Source organism: Spea bombifrons, chromosome 13, assembly GCF_027358695.1.
Source record: "Spea bombifrons isolate aSpeBom1 chromosome 13, aSpeBom1.2.pri, whole genome shotgun sequence".
In the NCBI taxonomy this organism is placed as follows: Eukaryota; Metazoa; Chordata; class Amphibia; order Anura; family Pelobatidae; genus Spea; species Spea bombifrons.
In genome coordinates, this window is record NC_071099.1 from 21376289 (window position 1) to 21389839 (window position 13551).

At 37.4% G+C, this 13551-nt stretch overlaps 2 long non-coding RNA genes across 2 annotated transcripts in view; one reads left to right on the forward strand and one right to left on the reverse strand.

Moving 5' to 3' along the window:
* The first annotated feature begins 1624 nt into the window (after window positions 1-1624).
* Window positions 1625-13551, forward strand: part of LOC128472030 (uncharacterized) — a 68186-nt gene continuing 56259 nt past the window's right edge. Inside the window, exon 1 of the long non-coding RNA XR_008346142.1 lies at window positions 1625-1654. This is a non-coding gene — a long non-coding RNA (uncharacterized LOC128472030). The remainder of the gene's footprint in view (window positions 1655-13551) is intronic.
* On the reverse strand, window positions 11818-12261 carry LOC128472029 (uncharacterized). Its single transcript, XR_008346141.1, has 2 exons — window positions 12082-12261; window positions 11818-12028 (listed from the first exon to the last, which is right to left on the reverse strand). It is a non-coding gene; the product is annotated as an uncharacterized LOC128472029 (long non-coding RNA).

Below are 13551 nucleotides of genomic sequence, written 5' to 3' on the forward strand. Positions count from 1 at the left end.
AGCAATTTTACAATAAAACTACTGGACCAGAAAAGTGCATGCCCATGTCAGTAAAAATTGAGGACGGTGTTACAGCAGTTAAAATATTTTTTCTTTGCTTTTTAAATTGATGTATGGTTTAATTTATTTCAACATACAACATCAGGACAAAAATGAAGAAATCCAATTCACCAAGTCAGACTTACCAAAATGTATGCTATATTCAAAAGTTCCTTTCTTACCTTAAATTCTTCTTTATTAGGTTATATATTGGAACATGCAATATAAATATACATATTTTCCACTATATACACAATGATGAATGGAATATCACTGGGAATAAAAATACAAAAAAGGCATTGTGGATCCAAAACAAAAATTATGGGACTGTATGTTTGCATATAGCACAGATGTTCCACAGAATCATATTCTGTTTTTTTTTTTTAATACATGTATATGTGGAAATTTACTGCGACGCAGAGTACACATTAGTTACAAAAAGAAAATGCCCTCTTTTTATGGGAAATGTGGCGGTTTCGCCCCTTTGTTGACAGCGGCGTCCCAAGTGCATTTCTGGCAAGAAGTGGAAAAGGTGACTCTGTGCATACGCAGATATGCAGCTTTCCTTGCTCATCTCATTCATTCGCTATCAGCAGTCAGGTAATGAGCTCCATGCTGGGGGCTGCTTGGATCTTTTGATTGGCCCACATTTCTCTTTAATGGTAGGTTACCAAAGGACATATTTCCAGTGTCCCTAAAATATGTAATGAACAACCAGCAGGTCCAATCAGGAGGGACATTGTATAGGTTGCCATGGGGATAAAATGCCCTTCATGTTCTCATACAGAAACATTATTTAGACTCATATATATTAGTTCCAGTGGTAAATGTATATGAACTTGCACAGTGTGTTATATATCTTATATATATAATATTATAATATATATATGTACCAAAGGGTGACAGATTTGGTGAGAGGGGATACTCCGCTGGCGTATTCCTTTCCTCTCCTCTTATTGGCTGCCCAAACCTCCTCTAATTGCCTGTCACTGCCTTCTGGTCCTGTTGGCTGTCGTTACCTCACCTCTCTCTAATTGGCAGTCACGTCTGTCCTGTTGGCTAGCAAATGATAGCCTAATCGGCTGTGGCTACCTTCTATCCTATTGGCTGTCGCTGAGGCCTCACCCTATTCGCTGCCTTCTCACCTCTTCTTTCCCTGTCTCCTAGCGGTTATCACTGATTGTCGTCTCTTTTCTCGGCTCTGTTTCACAATTGGCTGATCTAACCCTAGCTTATTGGTTGACGCTGCCGCGTTCCTATTGGTTGGCTGACACCTCCTTGCGCTCCTCGGTGTGTGTGAGGTGGAGGGTGAGTTTCTTGCTGTGAAGTTTTGACTGCTAAGTCGTGTACCTCAGAAACAGAGGGCGGGAACGCTGAAATGAATCCCTGTAGCAAAAATATTACCCCCCAGCACGTAATACAATGTATACCCCTCAACTCTACCTCGTGACATACCTCTTATGGGGCTCTTCTTAGCTGGGCCTGCCCCCTTTGGATCCCAAACCCAAGATGCCCCTCTTCTAGGAACTTAGAATATTTGCTGGCTAAGAGGATATCTCAAGATTCTACAGCCCTAAAAGCCACCCCTTTTTAAAAAAAAAAAAAAAAAAAAAAAGTACCTCTCTCTGCCCATTTGAAATGACAGCCCTAGACCAGGTGAGGTGATAAATGTATATATAGAAATACGTGTGTATGTATATATATATCTATATATATACCTATATACACACATACATATATAATTTGTGCGTGCATATATATGTATATGTGTGTGTGTGTGTACCTATATATCTGTATATATATATATATATATATATATATATATATATATATATATATATATATACAGGTATATTTATACAATGTTCAAAATTTAGGCTATAACATCTGCTTTTTACACCCTACCTGCCATGAAAATAAATGTGTAGAGCTTGCCATGTAACTAATGTAAAGTTATAAGGAAATTTCCTGATTGAGCACAGGTGCAACCATTAAATATATCAGGGAAGGTTGAAAAGAATTCATCACCCACACCCAAACTGAAGTTATCTGATCCCTCGGTCCATATTCCCATTCCCATTAAGTGATTGAAACTTATTTTACCGTGTAGTGGATCAGACCCTATAGGATATGATGGCTGGGGCGTCCTTTTACTGTTCCATATTTCTTTTTTATGGCTCTGTTACTGACCCAGTCATATTGAAGAAGGTTATATAAAATAATACAAAAAATAAATAATAAAAAAATCATTTTAGCCGACATTCAGCCGTCATACGCAGTCAGCTGAATATTTATATCGAAGGAACGCTAGAAAAGGAGAATGTGTTGGATTGTCGAGTCAGAGTAATCGTTGAATAGATACCACGAGAAAAAGCACTTTGTATTTTCTGGATTTCCCTGCAGCTGTTAAGATCCAACTCTTAGCCGTTGGTTTTCAACACAAACCATTCCTTTTAACTGGAGCCAAGAACCAGAGAGCCCCCCTCCCCAAACGTCAAACACAAACAACGGTTATGGGAAACCCAAACCTATCTGATAATACCCGACTCCAAGGAGGATCGTCATGTATGGCTGCCAGGCTAATAGCGTGTGCTTCATTTCTGAAGGGTGAGATAGGAGGAGCGGAGATCTACTGAATTTCTTTGAGAGATAATCACGGACCCCCAGTCCCTGTGTTTACAGTACTAAGCCGTCTATTGTCAATATGGCACTCTGGGCCGAAATGAACTGAACGTTGATTTGTTTAAAATATTTCATTTCTTATTTAAATTTTGAGTCACATAAAGCAGTGTTTAAATAAGCCAACCTAATAAGCAAAAAAAAGTAAAGATATACATTTTTAGAATCAATTTACCCTCTGTCACCTTAATGTGATACTGCACCATGTGAGGTCTTTGTAAAATATTTGCCAGAAGTCAAAAGTCTCATTTTTTTTATAATTAGCAAATAGATTGTTTCTAATTCTAAACTGTTTGAAAAGTAGTTCCCAGGAAAGTCCGATCAGAAAAAATGGTTTATTACCTTTCTTTTGCTCTGTGTCTTTATATGAATGCAGATATTTTGCCTTTTTACACCACATTAAGATAAATGCGGAGCAACTTAAAGAATATCCTGATTCATAAAAGGGGCCTAAGTTTTTGTTAGATATGTCTTATTGGGGAAACCATAATTGAGCACTCACTCAGCAACTGCATAAAGTGAACACCACATTCATACACCACATGGACAAAAGTATTGGGACATGGTTGGATGTGTTTGGTGTCTTTATGGGCATAAAGACATGGTTGGATGAGTTTGGGGTCAAAGACTGGCCGCAAAGAGCCCTGACCTCAATCACATCGAACACCTTTGGAATGAACTGGAATGGAGAATGGGGATGAATGGGCAACAATATCCACAGAAACTCCCCAAAATCTTGTGGAAATCCTTTAAAGAAGAGTGGAAGCTGTTATAGCTGTAAAGGGGGGGGGACAACTTCATATTAATGTCTATTTATTTAGAATGGTCCCTGTTGTTGTAATGGTCAAGTGTCCCAATACTTTTGGCCATATAGTGTATATCTATGACAACAATATTTCCATGGTGTAATAGAACAGCTGCAGGTATTTTGTTTAATTTGTAAAATTATCAAGGTAGCGTGCGCTGATCATATTTAATGTTTAACTAACATTGTAATAATTCATTTTATCTACAGACTAAATGTTCATTACTCGTCAGCTTTGTGTTCCAACATAAACTTCTGTCCAAAGTGCCACATCTGTGAAAACTGCAAACCAGAAAGCATTGGACAAGTCCAAGCTAACGAGTAAATAGACCAAGGTACAAAAAGCTCATTTTCACAAAGAACCATCTCCAATATTAATGATAAATTGATAAATTGATTCCCAATACACTGTTTTTGCACCAAAACAGCATAACTATGTTCTATAACATGCAAGGGGGATATGGCGTCAGCTGTTTAAACACAACTTGTGTCTCGCCCTGGGTGGCGTTCATCTTACTGTTCTAAGGAAAATTATCTCTGGCAGACTGGGTGGGAGGGTCAGCATGTCCCACGATGTCTCTACTCCCTCTTCATTCTTGGCAGTTTCAATTCTGTTTTGACTGTTACATCCAAATGAAAAGAGAGGTCCAACAATATAACTGGGCTCAAACGTACAAATAATTTGTCATCGTTTTTACTTTTTAAAGCACCAGTGTCGTATTCAGAAAATCTTTTAATTATAAACATTTGTCCTGCAGAATATGAAAACTCTTCATGTCCAGTGCTCTGTGTTCAGTTCAAGCTAGTAGAGACTCTACGACACACTGAATTTTAGAAAGGCCAACCTTAACAGGTTAAAGGCATCCCTGCAGCAAATTGATGAATTGTCAAGAAAAAAAGCAGAAGGTAAGTGGAATATCTTCAAAGTAAATAAAATACACTTATATGTATCTGTCCTCGGCACACACATGCAAAACAAACAAACTAAAACTATTGTGGCTTAATAGAATGATCAGTCAGGAAATAGAAAAAAAGAGAATGCCGTTTAAAGTATATAAATCAATCAGCAGCATCATTTATAAAATACAAAAATGCTCACAAAACTGCAAAATATAATGGCTACAATGGAAAATGAGAAACAAAACCAATGACAACAAGACAAACACCATTTCTCATAATATATTAATGAGTATTAAGTAAGCTGCTGGCACATCGAAATCTGAAATGTGTAAGTTGTTTAACAAAGGTAAGTCATTAAATGAGAAAGATGCGTGAATAATTGTAGACAATACACTTAGCAACACTGTTCATTGTCAGCTGGTACAGGAGCCAATAATATATTATATTGTCTTTGAATATGCAGGCAATTCTGGGTAATAAGAGGAAATGGAACACCAAAGACTAAGGAAGTTATTTATGCTAATAAAAGTTGTCTTAGAGAGAATATGATGTCATTATACAAATACCAGGGATGTTCGAAAAGTTTCCGCACTTTTTATATTTTCGTTGGAAACGGTGAAGGCGGGAGAAGTAGTAATTGGTCGTGTCTTGGCGTGTCATGTGACTAGTTGCGGTTTAGTATAAGAGTTTTCACCCTGGGGTGGAGATGGCTGTGAAACTTATAAATTACACCAAAGAGGAACAACGTTCTGTCATATTATTATTATTATTATTATTATTATTATTATTTATTGTTTTATATAGCACCATCAAATTCCATAGGGCTGTACAATGGGTAGACAGGACATAACAAGTACTATATAACATAACAAATTGACTAACAGAGACAACAGGTAAGGAGGGCCCTGCTCCTCATATGTCATATGGTTTTTGTGGGCAGAAGGTGTGCCGGGATCAGAAATTCATCTTCGCATGTGTGCTCAGTATGGGGATAATGTTCTCGCTCGTAGAGTGGTCTATGAGTGGATTGAAAAGTTCAAAAAAGCCTTCATGACAGCCCTAAGTTCAGTAAAGAGTGTGCCAGGTGGGTGCCTAAGCAGCTGACAGAGGAGCATAAGCGCAAATGCTTAGACGTTTGTTCCCGACACATGGTCCATTATTGTGAAAGTTGACCATCTTCTAGGAAAAAAGGTTGGTACGACGTTGGGAAAATTGCATTGCAAAAGAAGGTGACTAGAAAAGTGATGTCATTTGTTTTGTTGTCATTTGTTTTAAAAAAAAAAAGCGCGGTCTCGTACATATGGGGACAATACCAGATGCTCGCTAATGACCTGTGCCAGTTCTGATTGCCAGTTTGGAGTCAAGGAGGAAATTTCCCCTTTCTTAGGTGCAATTTGAAATTGCTTAGAGGTGAGAGTTTTCCCTTCTTGATCCACAGCGCTGGGAAGAGTAGAAATAATAAGGGGGCTTAGAATTATTCTCAGCAGGTTGGGAATCAGATAATGAGCGGCCAAGTGTCCCTTATCTTGCGTCACTTTCACAGTATGACAAATCACACTTGAAGATGCTCAGGATTGGGCCCTGTTCTGCAAACCCAGTGCCTGCTAATGATGTGTTTCATGATTCAATAAACAAGTCAGCTGCCACATGGCCCCACAAGTCTCTGAGCTGGTTTATCATTATAAGCAGCTGAGGTGAAAGGTCACAGTCACAAACAACTTGGCATGACAAGAAAGGACTTACTGGTAACCCCCCCAAAACAATCAATGTGTTTGTAATTTATTTCAAGATAAACACGTGTTTAACCTATAAGAACAGTAGATGTCGTATGAACCCAGTGAGTTTATTTGATCTTGCATATTGTGTCCAAATGGTAACCATGAGTTTAAAGCGCGGGTGCCATTACTATTTAGAGCTTGAGGCTTGAGTTAAAATGATTAAATCAATACTGTACAAGTAGAGAAGACCATAACATACATTGATTATTTGTACTAAGAGTAAATATGTGCTGGTTCTTTTATAACCCAGATCATGTATACATTCCATAGTACTTCATCTGCTTATAAGCAGGGTAAGTTTGGTTTGACTCATTGTGATATAAATCATGATTGAAAAAGTAACACAGTCCTAGTAAAAAATATATCAATATATATATATATATATATATATATATATATATATATATATAACACCAGATATACAGTTTGTATTATTGCAATGCCACTAGGTGGTGCTCTCTGTACTCAGAAAGGACGGGATAGATTTGCATGGGTGCCCAAACTTGTCCCTGCGCCATACAAACAGATCCATTCTTTAATTATGTTACTGAACTGTCAGGTGTGCTTGTGAGGAGGGATCTTTTTGGATCCTGACTTTCCATGTATTTATAAAATGTAAACATTTTAACTAGCAGTGCACTAGTTCTGCACATCACTAGTATTAGAGTGCACCGTGCCCATATATCTGTGGTCTTAGGTGTATTTAGCTACATTGTTTCCATGTCCATGTACATTTGGCTTCCAGTGCTTGATATCAGTTTGGTTAATACGGATGTGTTTAATGCAGATAGGGAACCGCATGTCCTTTTTATGTAGTATCTGTAATCTTGTTGCTCTGCTAGGTTCATCCATGCTCTGTGGTCAATGTAACAGCATCCTAAGCCCGTCACAGGTCGCAATGTCCATGTCCAGAACGATAGACTCGGGCTGTTGATTGAAGGACCTATTTTTTTTTTTTTTGGTATGATAGAAGGCCTATATTTTCAGCTTCAGGAATTCATGTTGAATAAACACTAAGGACGGATGCCAACACAAGACGGTTTGCACTGGCTGTCCACGCTGCTGGAATAAATAGAGTGTATATTGATTGGGTCCTGTTAATGCACTCCGAGCTCCATGCCAGGTTTACAACCTTTTGTGAGCTGTGATAATCCAGATCTAACGTCTTTACATGAGTCACAGCGGTCTCTGACTCACTGGAGTCTGTGTAAACTCTGCCAGATGTTAAAAACACAATGACCGGACAAACAGCAGGGGTATGAGGACTAGACCCTTTACCCCCTGACATCTACCTTAATAAGAAAAATAATATCCCCAAATACACCCCTCATTTTAATGATACCAAAATGAACAGTGAATGAAACACCAGTCACGTGGAAATTGATAATTCATATTTTTACTGTTCTTTGTAAATTAGCGATATTCAGAGCCTTAAGCTTTGTCAATCCAAAGGGTTAATCATCTTCGTGGAAGGATAACGCTGCCGTCAAGCATATCCAGAGAAAAAAAAAGCTCAACTTTCTGCCTCTCTGGAACAAACAAATGTATGAATAATCACGTATAATATCCAGGACACGGTGTTTATATGGAAGAAAACTCACATAAATGTCACATCCAGTGCCCAGCGAGATCTGTTGTATATAATGCCCATGTCTGCACTTTTTCAACTTCCTATGTTTTGTTTAACCATGAAAGAGTAAACTATTGACGGGGGAAACGTGGCAGTGGTTTAAAGTAGTGGGAAGCCATCAATATTCTTTTTTTTAAATAATTTTATGATATGGAAGCCTGTCAGTGTTACATGCGCCATACTGAAGGATGATTTCCTTACCACCCCCCCTCATGTAAAAAGACCACACAGGGATTCCTGGCTGCAGGGCTTATATTTAGCATGGTAAAATCCCACCTGTGACAAAGGGTGCTACATCTTTCTGACCTAGCCCCTAAACTCTGTTATCCAGCTTTATGAATTACTTTAAAACGGTCCGAAGATAATTGGACCAGCAGTGAAGGCATTTACGTAGATCCCTTGGCCAGGTAGAGAATGATCTAGGGTCTAATCAGACGATTCCATGTGTGCCGAGCCTTTCCCAGATGTCATCTACGAAGTAAAGGAACGTATATGAGAATTATTGTATTATATATATATATTACATGCTGCAAGATAATGTCAGCCTCATGCTGTGCTGTATTTATGAAAAACTAGAGCGTCATATGATCTACTTACTATTTGAAAAACCTACGTGGAAATGAGTATTTCAGATATATTGCGTCCATAAACCGTCTCCCTTCGCTACTTGATTTACTCCTTTGAGATATAACCATTCCCCATTATTTTCTGCATTATATTTTAAACCACGAGGCACATAGCTGGTTAAAGGTTTAAGCCCCTCTGAGGTTTAGTTCAATTTGTTTGACAGAAACTGGCATTTCTCTCTACCTGCAAGTTACCTTAATGAAAATAAAAAGCGGACTTCTGTTTAGCGTGATGAGTTACAGGCTCTGGAACGGGACACGTTGCTTAATTTTGTTGGATGTTAATTTTCCCTCGTATTGTGCCAAGCAATGCCATGCACTTGAGTTATTTTTGTGTTATGATATGTGTACGCTGCTAGTCCTATAATATAAGCACATTGACAATACCCACGCAAGATAGCATGCCATGTGCCACACGCAAATTGATGGCTTCTCTCGACACTTTCTGTCTGTTCTGTTTTATTCCTGCTAAGATTCATAGAAAGTGATGACTGTGAGCTCATGGTTTATAACAGAGGAGGGGCGCTTGTAGAGATATTTGTGGAACTTTCGGGCACTTTTGATTAGTGATCTGGAAGGAAGTTTAGTGCCAGGGAAGGTTAGGTTTGGACAGTGATACCAAACCGCCCCGGCCTGTTTTTTCATGTACTTGACTCTTGTACATGGTAGTGAAAATCTAACCATTTACCTCCTGATATTATCAAGCAAATCAGGATCTGCCTCGGTAGCAACGTCGATGAGAACTCGTAGCCTCTTTGGAGTTACTTTCATAATCAGTGGAATTTACAAAGAAGAGATCTGCTCGGAAGGGCTACCGTTATTTATCTGCCGTACAGCCAACGCGTTTGATTATTTTGGTGGAAATATTCTTGTCACTACCTTGCTCGCGTAGAATTTGTTTAATTTCCTTTACTTCTTGAACCGTCACTTGATAGCTTGTGGTTTCAATTAACTAGAAACTCGTCTGCCTTTTGCTTCCCTAGAAGTTACATTCAGCAGTTAATGTGTTTGCAGGGCAGAGGGCTGTCAATAGCCGATTACGTGAAAATATTATTTTTATACAAACTCCTTGTCAAACTCATGGCTACTTTATAAGTAACTAGTGAGACTTCACTTAGAATCCCGTATCCAGTTCTGGCGGCCATGACCTCAGAAAAACATCAATAACTTGAGTGAAGGGAGACAGGATAAAATATTCAAATACGACTCCGGCAGAGAGGGTAGTAGATACTTGGAATGGACTTCTGGTAAAAGAATTAAAGAACGCTTGGGATGTGCACAAAGCTATCCTAAAGAATTAATGAGTAACCAATTGGTTCTTTTATGTTTTTGCTATGTATGTATTTATATTTCTAAATATCTTTCTGTCTTTATATGGACTTTTTATTAAAGTATTGTTTGTATATTTTGTGTACTGGTTGTTTCACATCTATGAACCTACGTCACCTAACAGATGATTATATAATACAAATAACACAAGAATGTTTTTTTTCTTCTTTTTTTAATAAAAAAAATTACAGATTTTTGCACAAAAGACGGCCGTAATATTTTACACAGTTTTAAACAAAGAGCAAAAAAATAAATTGTCTTTTGTTTATTTAAAATCTTAAGTAGCGTGTATAAAACATACTGTTAGTGTGTAACTTGGGTATTAAAATACTTTTAGCATTGATAATTCAATGTATATTTTTTTTCTATAGGCAACCTCAATTATGTTATTTTTCTTTGTATAAAAGGCACTATGTATTCCTGTGAGGGGCAAGATCTGTTGCCCTATGCAGTGGTCCTTCTGACATCAAATATTTGTAAGCATATTTTACCATACAAAGTACATAAAAAGTAATATAAAATGTCAGTATTGGAACATCTGGGCTTTCAGAATTTTACATTAGTAACTGTTTCCATGTTTCAATTGAACTAAAGCCAATGAGCACTCGCTGCACGTTTTGAGATGTACGGTATATAATTCTGCGTGTGAAAATATATAGCATGAAAGACCTTTATCACGGTGCCCAGATTCTTTCTGATTTCTCATATTACATCACCACTAGAGACCAACGGGTGCATGTCTAATTATTGTCATTTTGTATGGTGCGGAGAGCCACAGTAGCAGTTGGTCCTTGGATGAGGTCTATCCAGGAGACCAAAGTCTGTTTAACTCAGCAGGACAGTAGATGCAGATAAATGCCTCACGACTGAAGAGGGCAAACCACCACCCAGGAACTAACAGACCCCTCTAGGGCTGTTGTCGACGTTCTGTTGTGTAACAGAATACTGACCAGTAGTTGACTGCAAAATAATTGTCGTCCCTCACGTTGTCAGAAGTGGAATCTGGTTTTAATTTCTGAAAATCCATTTTAACGCTGCTAGCCTTAGGTCAGTACTAACGACAAAACATGTAAATAAGTTGTTAAAATATGGAAACACAGAATTTGGCAGAATTTATTCTATCCAGCGCATCTAATTTGTCGATTTTTACAGCTACTAGAAGAGTTGAAACCTTACTTGGTCTTTTGTTTGGGATGGGCTTGAGTTTCCTTATTATACAACCTTTTAACCCTTTGTAACGGTAAGGAAATACTACACTTAGAGAGGAATATATCTGTGAAAAAAATGAAAAATCGTAGTGTTCTTGGTGGTTATTCCTCCTGGGGAACCTGTGTATCATAAAGATATTGCAGGAAGGAGTTTGGAATGTAAATTGCTTGTATATTAACACTTGAAACACTAAGCCTTTGACAGACCTTTAAACGTGTGTTGGGAAGGTCAGAACCAAACCCAGCACTACTTCTGTCTGTGGAGTATTTACACGCTGCAGATGTTATGTCGGGTGTTGGGCCAAGTTACATGCAGACTCCTTCTGCCCATCTATTCGGGTAACTTCAGTGGCTGTGACCGATAAATGCTACTGTATGGGGTCTTTAGCATTAAAAGGGACACTATAGTTATGATATACAATTTAATGTATATGATAGCTGAGAAGTCCTTTTTAAATGTAAATATGGTCCTCGTTGTAAATGCAGAGTCCCCCATGTGCATTTGCTTCTTTTCTCCCCCTCCCAGCTATTTGTGGTGCAGGAGATTGGAGCTGCAGCTTCTCCCTAAGTATTTTTTTTTTTCTTTTTTCATGTGAAAGCATTGCCCAGAGGCCTCCATTGGACACTGGGGTGTCGCTTTAATGTTGACTCCACTTTTTAATAATAATTTGACTAATTTCATATGCAGTATGTAGAAGTATATTGAATTGTATTTGTTTAATTTCTACCTCGGCTTCCTGGGTAATTTAACTGATTTCTCTCTCACTATTTTCGGTTATTTTCCTACCTAGAAACAGCATCAACTTGCAGGGAAACGGTTACATTTTGTTTCTTGTTTAAATATTTGCTTTTGTCAATTTGATCATTTTTGACACTTGTTACTGATTATTTTTTGAGTACCATACGTACCGTACCATCTTTGTAAAGTGATTGCGCTTTTACTGCTACTGCGCACATTTTACAGCCAATTCTCCTTAATTACAAAGAATGCACAAAGTGAATTTTGGTTGATTGCAATTCAAAAACAAAACCCTCTGCTTATCAGAAAGGCGAAACAATGGAAAAAAAAGAGTGATATTAAAAACACCTGAAACGTTAAAAAATCTTGTATATTTTAGTGTCCCACAGACCTGGCATATAGGTGTACTCTTGTTCCCTGAAATGTCTGAGAATAGTTTGGGTAAAAGATTCTGGGAAATAGTGATACCAGCTCCTGACTTTGTTTTATTCCAAGGGAATAGGATGTTCTACACCATAATTATGACTCTTTTTTAAAAAATTTGTTTTGGCACAAAAAAAAATAGTTTAATGGGAATATTGCTAATTTAAACCAAGATGGAAAGAAAGTTAAACAACACAGCAAATTAAGATTGAAGTTAGGCTGGGTTAAAGTGCTATTTAGGATCTCAATGGAATGGCTTCTAAGTTATATATTTTTTAAAAAAATACCCTTTACACATAAAAAACAGAACCGGTGATTGCCTCTATTCTAACAGTGCACAGTGAACAAGATTTGTACAGTAAAAACGGTGCAGTTGATGTAAACATCTAATTATATATAAACGTGTGTGTACATATATACATGAACACACGCGCACACACACATATATATATATATATACACATACACAACGCAGCTGCAGAGTAGGTCTTATCCTTGGATTTCATATCTTCTCTGACATAGTCACTTCTTTTAAAAAAAAAACAAAAAAATGTAAAAAAACTTAGAAAAATAGCACACTATGTACACCGAATATTACAACGTCATGCAGATAGTTTTGATTTTAGCATTGTACATTTTTTTTTCTTTTCTTCTTAACCCTGTTGAAGAACCAGTGACAACAAAAGGGTTAAACAGTCCGCCAAGAAATTAGTGTATGTTTCGTTTCTTCCAGTAGATACATAATTACAAATGCAATATCATTGCTAAGAATCTGGAATGAGGTTTGTACAGTACTGGTTTGTCTCGTATTATTTTACATAGTATACAACACACGCTCCACATATTATGTATATATTATATATGTATACCCTTGCTCTATAGTGCCATACAAATGGGGCTTTTTTAGTGGTTGAACTAAGTACTTTAAAATATATCCTAAACTTGCATATTTCGGATATATAAAGTAAAAGACTTTCAGGACTCCTTAATTATAAAGCTGTCATGCCCAGCATCTACAGAGGGATTTAAAATGCGGTGCCACTTCTAGTCCCTTTAAAACTTGGATAGACTAAGACAACATTGCTGGTGACTTTCACTGTATCTCCAATGTAATGAATCTGAGGCATTTTCCATGTTAAATCTTGGAAAGTTACGTGAAATTGGGGAATGTAGGATATCACGTAATTATTTTGTGTTTGATAATTCCCTGCAAACAATTTTAAAACTGCTGCTTTTTAAGTTTATACCTTTGTTGTAAAAAAGGTTAACTGTTTTGGTTGATATGCTTTTCCCTTCTAAATAAACATATTACTATATACATCTAACACGTGTAAAGGGTAACGGGCTTGAAGGATATTCCTCTGTCCTGTCAGGGCATTTCCTCTTTGCCTTTTA